Below are 6000 nucleotides of genomic sequence, written 5' to 3' on the forward strand. Positions count from 1 at the left end.
GACCTGAGCGACGCCCAGGCCCTGGGCTCTCGACTGAAGCTGCAGTCTGTCCGGGTGTCCCAGAGGCTCCTGGAGACCTGGAAGTCAACACTCAGGGCCAGAGACAGTAGCCTTCTGAGGAAGTACAGCCAAGGAGAACTCTCCCCGGACGCTGCAGACCCTCCTTCAGTGGAAGATTTTACACATTGCAATTTGCTTCTAATGCTTTTATCTTTGTTATTAACCCTGCTGTTTTAAACACTTGCCCATTTTGCACAAAGAAAGAGACTATTTATCATGTTTTTATGGAGTGAGAGACTTGCAGATTTCTTCACCTTTTTAACAATGGTTTTTAGTCTTTAGTGTTGTTTTTACTGAGAGGATTTTTATCAGGGGAGCAGGCTACAAAAACAGTGAAATAGCAGCTCCTAAATTTCCTCTCAGGTGAAGCCAAGATGGCAATCTATGTCAGCAGGAGGAACAAGGTGGAGAACAGAGAAGGTAGTATGTCATAGAAGTGTGCCGAGTCAACATCAAATCCAGACTCTGGCTTGAATACCGCTTTGTAAACTAAACAATCATCTGAATGATTTTTATAAGGATCTGACACACAATGTGACTTTGGTGTAAATAAATGTCTCTCAAAAAGGCAGCTTCTTTAGAAGACCTTGAACTAAAGTTCAACTAACACAAATTCAATAAACAAAAGAGCAGCAAAATGGAAACAAACAAAAGCCACTAATTAACAACAGGAAACAGCTGGTACCTTCACCAAACTGTTGGACGATGGGTCCTGTGGACCAAAGTTGAACGCACACGGATATGGAAAGGTTTAGAGTGGAGCCGAGTTCAAAAGATCACACAGCAATTCAAACACACCGAGGTTCTCTGGGCAGACTGGGCAGACTGAACAGACTCCTCCTGCCTCAGCCGCCCCCAGGAGGCTGCTGGAGCTGTTAAATAGTCGCAGCTGGTGGGCAAAGCTGAGCCAATCAGCAGTCATCCTCCAACCAGAGTGCTCCACATCAGGACAGGAGGAGGAGGAAGCCGGTGAGGATACCTCCTGTCAATCAGCACACACACACACACACACACACACACACACACACACACACACACACACACACACACACACACACACAGTGGGCTGTAGCACTAACTAAAGCACAATGCACATTGCCATCTTTGTTTACATGTCTCAGGTATGAACATTGACCATAGCCATAGGAGCTTGCATCAGAAAAATGATGCAACTCTGTTTTCACTCTTTGGCCAAAGTCTTTGGGAACATAACAGCGTGGTATTGTGATTTTCTCCAAGTCACTTTTCCAGTTATCCCACACTGGCCTGAGTTCACTGGGAAGGGGATCATCCCAGCCTGTGCTTTGTCTGCATGTTTCTTGAAGCACTCTTTTGCCCGTGAGTACGAAGGGGGAGATGAATCTCAGCGGGTCGTACAGAGCTGCAACTGTAGATAGGATGCCCCGCCTTGCAACAGGTTGATCATTAGGGGGAAAGCGAAACCTGAGAGTGTCTGACTCAATATACCAATGAATGCCTAGCGCCCTCTCAGGTTTGGAGTCATTAAACGCTCGGTCACACACATGCTGTAGAGAGGCACGTTCGGATGCAGGAATGCTTTCTCACACTGTTTTGTCGTTACTTACAAACTTTTGCAACCGGAGACCACCTGATGCGCAGAGTACCTGAGCCTCCTGTGCAATCTGAAAAGCTTCTTTGATGCTTGCAACGCTTGTTACACCGTCATCTACGTAGAAATCCTTCATTATGAACTGTGAGGCGAGGGAAAACTGTGCCTTGTGTTCTTTAGCAAGATGTTTTAAGCCGTAACTGGCACACCCTTCTGATGAGAACACCGATTAGATTGTTCAGCAAGTCTGGGCCCGACAGCAAATGATCATTGAGACTGTTACCTTTGTATTTTGCTGAGGCGTCAAAGACTACTCTGAGTTTGTCTGGTTTTTGGGGATGATATATCCTGTGGTGGGGAATGTACCACTTTTCTCCCTCTTTTGCGTCACTGTACACTTCCTCTGTGTCACCCTTTTCCATGACTTCACTCATAAACTACATATTGTTCCTTGTACCTTTGGTCTTTTGACAGCTTGCCTCTGAGGTTTTGAAGTCGCACAGTGGCCATATGCCTATTGTCTGGTAGGTGTGGTCTCTCCTAAAATGGAAGCGGCATTTCGAAATGTCCTGCTGTATTTTTGAAAATGCCTTCCTTTAACGTGTTCAGAAAGAGAATGTCATCTTGAGACACTGACCTGTTATCCTTGTTATCATCCTTGAAGTCAGATTCAAGAAGCTTGACCGCGTCAGCGGGAGTCACTAGAGGAAGCTCTTTGACTGTAACTGACACACAGTAGACATGCTTAAAGAGTCATTGTGAGAAGATGTGGGGCCTACAATACTCCAACCCAATGCTCTGTGGACTGCATAGGGTTCGTTCTCTCCTCCTAAGACTACCTGCCTGGGAGCCAGTGCCTTAGAGCAATTGTAACCAATAAACAAGCCAATCTCACACTCAAACTGTGGTGGAATCTCATTCACTATTTCCCTGAGATGATTCCATTGCCTTGCCGTTTCACAGGTAGGAATGTGGGAGCGGTCCACAGGTATACAGTCTTTGGTGTAAGCAGGAGGGAGTTTGATGGTTTCACCTGAGACCTGAGACATGTTCACTTGGCACAACAGCATCTTTACCAAGCATTGTAGTGAGCTGTAACCTTATTGGAGTGGATTTTGCCTTTACTTGTGCTTAAGGTGAAGTCTCGTGAGTGGAGTGCTTGAAACGATATGATTGGATTGCACACAATCTCTGCTTCATATGACATAAACTCAGCAAAGTTCTTTAAACTTGGAAACGACCCACCTTCTTTTATGAACTGAGTTGCTTGACGATTCCACCTTGCTGCTGCCCAGTCTGGTAACTTTTGGACCAGTTTTTGATTCTCCTCACAATCGTTGAGAATGGTTACGCCTTCGACGTGGGGCATGGCCTCACAACATGTCTGAATGAAGTCAGCAAATGCTCTAAATCCTGTAGAGTCCTTTTTTTGTATCTTTGCCAATTTTGCTAGACTTTCCCTGAATTCCTTTTGTATGACAAAGGAGTGTCCATACCTTTCGTTGAGTCGCTCACATGCGTCCTTGTATGCATCACTGTCATTTCTGTAGAAGATGCCATCAAGTGTCTTTCGAGCTTGACCTCCAACATATTTCTTTAAGTGGTATAGTTTGTCAGCAGGTGAGATGTTCTTTTTGTCAATGACTGCAGTGAAAGAAGCTTTCCACTCAATGAACTGTAGTGGGTCACCTGTGAATAAAGAGGGCTCTGGCATTGGCAGTCTGTTCATGGTAATACTGTCCTGCACTGCTTGTTCTAAATAAACAACGTCTGCTTGTGGAGGTGAGGAGGACATCACGTTACTGTTTGGAACTCGAATGGGAGCTGAAACTGTTGGCGGCTGCTGAACTACTCTCCTCGGCCCTACATTGTGAACACTGCTCCCAATCTTTATCTCTTGATCATAGGTCAACAGTCTCGTTCGTGCAGCCTTTAACTCCTTTTCAGCCTTTAGTCTGTTTAACTCGCGTTTTTGAGATTCAAGCTCCTTTCTTTGTTGTTCCTCCAAAAGTTGAATCCTTTCCTTTATGTAGCAGAATAGTCCTGTCTGGGACAGGACTATACTAGACGGTTTTAGTCTCTGGTTAACATGGAGGCTTAAACCAATCAGGACAGCCCACCCTACTATAAAGCGGGTGGGTGGTCTCCGTGCGCGCCCTCTCTCTCTCCAAGGCTCAGGGCACGCCCCTTCTGGTCGCTTCGCTCCGCACTTCCGTAAACATCGTGGCTCTCAGGGCTGGTTGAACCCCTCCACACCACGTTGTGGATTGCTGCTGGTAGGTCACGCTTTCTGTCCAGTTATAGCCTCTCAAGGCACGGAGGTTACCCACATGTTAAAGCTCGCTACGGGTGGCTACAACGCTCAGACGTGCTTTCCCTTCCAGGTGTGTGGCACACCGCGTCCCTGAGGTATGTAGCCTGAATGGTGCTAGTCCGTTTATAATGTGTTTTGTTCTCGATGTGAGCTTCCCCTGTGATCCCTGTTTACATTTAGTGGCTGCATTGGAGAGCTGCGGCTGCTACTGGGCCGCTGCTCCTCGCCGCTGCTTTGCCTCCCAGCTGTTCTGCCTCCCAGCTGTTCTGCCTCACTACCGCCTCACTGGACTTCCAGCCCGGCTCCTAGCCGTGTAACCCCAGCCTCATCTCAGATGCCGGGCCGGCCACGGCTGGGCCGGGTTCTGTCCATTTGGGTTTTAACCTTTTGTATCGAACCACTGCCTTTTTAAGTTGAGCTTCCGCCTCATTTTAAAGTGTGTACGCAGTGGGGTACACTGTCTTTGGTTTACATTGTTGTGGTTGACTTTCTTTTGTTATGTTTATTGTTTTGGTTTAATGTTCGGTTTGTGTAGACACCCTCATTTTGTTTAGTTTTGTAGTTGTTCTGGGACTATCTTTTGTTTCATGAATTCGAATTTAAGGTCCTAGTTTGGTATAGTTTCTTGTACATTATGTTGAGTTAAAATATAATTTCCTTTGTACTTGCGTTGTAATATTATAGGTGGCTGTTTGTCGCCTATCATATGGTCTTTTCTTTTCCTGTGTTGAGTGTTCCCTATTCATTATATCCCTCCATTTCAGACGCTGAGCCCCTACGGTGGTGGACTAGAGTCCGTGGTGGTGGTACCCCTCCTCCTTTGTGCTGTGTGAGTCCCAGGCCCTCTTTTGGTTTCTCCCCGTCACGTGTGTGTGTCTGTGTGTGTGTGTGTCTGTGTGTGTGTGTGTGTGTGTGTGTGTGAGGCTAGTATTCACCCGATGACCTCTCCCTGGGATCCACTCACCCCCCCCCCCCCCGTCGACACGCTGCCCCGAGGTAAGCCGGCTCTGATCTGGAACACCGCCCCCTTTATTTTATAGGAGTGTTTTTATGAGTGATTTCTTAAAGTGTTAATAAAAAGGTATTATATTGTCAAGGAACCACGTCTCCTGCCTCTTGGTATAACGGACCTGGGTGCTTCTGCAGTAGTGACCAGAGGTGGAACAATTCCCGGGGTGAAATTCCTCGGGTGGCGTTGTCAGCAACTTGCTGAGTCTTTTGCAATAAGTTTTCAATTAGGCTCTAAGCTCCACCACTATCTTATTTATTCCACCCATCTCGCCACATTTAGCTTTTCCTCTTCTAGTATCAGTTTATATTCTGCTTCTTTGGCTGATAACTCTGCTGCAACCTCTGTTTTCTTTGCAGCTACTATTGCTTTAGCAGAATGTGACATACTGGCAGAAGTGTGAGAAGAGTGTTTACTTGACTGCACGACTGAGGAACTGTATATGGATTTGGCGTAGTCCATGGAGCTCACGGAGACGAATTTTCACTTGGTCACTATCATAGTCATCTATGCCTGACAATCTTTCATGTGAAACTTAAATAATATCTCTGGTGACTGCTTCACATGTGTTTACAAGCCGCCTTGTGTCACTGGAGGGAGTAATGTGATCCCTTATTTCCGTATACAAATTAATGACACTGTGTCTTTCCTTCTCTATAATGTCCATTAGTGAAATGACTTCACTGTTTGATATGTCTCCTTTTAATTGCTCTTGCATTGTACGTACTTGCTTTTTCCATTGCTCATAATCATAAAGAAGCCGTTTTTCCTTTCTTTGAGCCTCCTCTTCTTGATATACTTGTATCTTTTCTGAGGGCTTCCTTTGAGGAGAAGGGCGCGAAAGCTCCTCTTCCTCGTTGACCTGGGGGTCCTCCGTGTGCTCTGCTTCATCGTCAGGTGTCGCCATGTTGAGGATGATGTGATGTCTTGGACCATAGGATCCCAGATGACCTTGATTGGAGCCGTGGGGCTGGAACCTTGGAGCAGCTCTCACTGAGGCCTCAGCGCTGAGCGTGGGTGGAGCTCTTACTTTGCTTAGGAGGAGCT

This window comes from Lipophrys pholis (assembly GCF_963383615.2).
Source record: "Lipophrys pholis genome assembly, chromosome: 19".
In the NCBI taxonomy this organism is placed as follows: Eukaryota; Metazoa; Chordata; class Actinopteri; order Blenniiformes; family Blenniidae; genus Lipophrys; species Lipophrys pholis.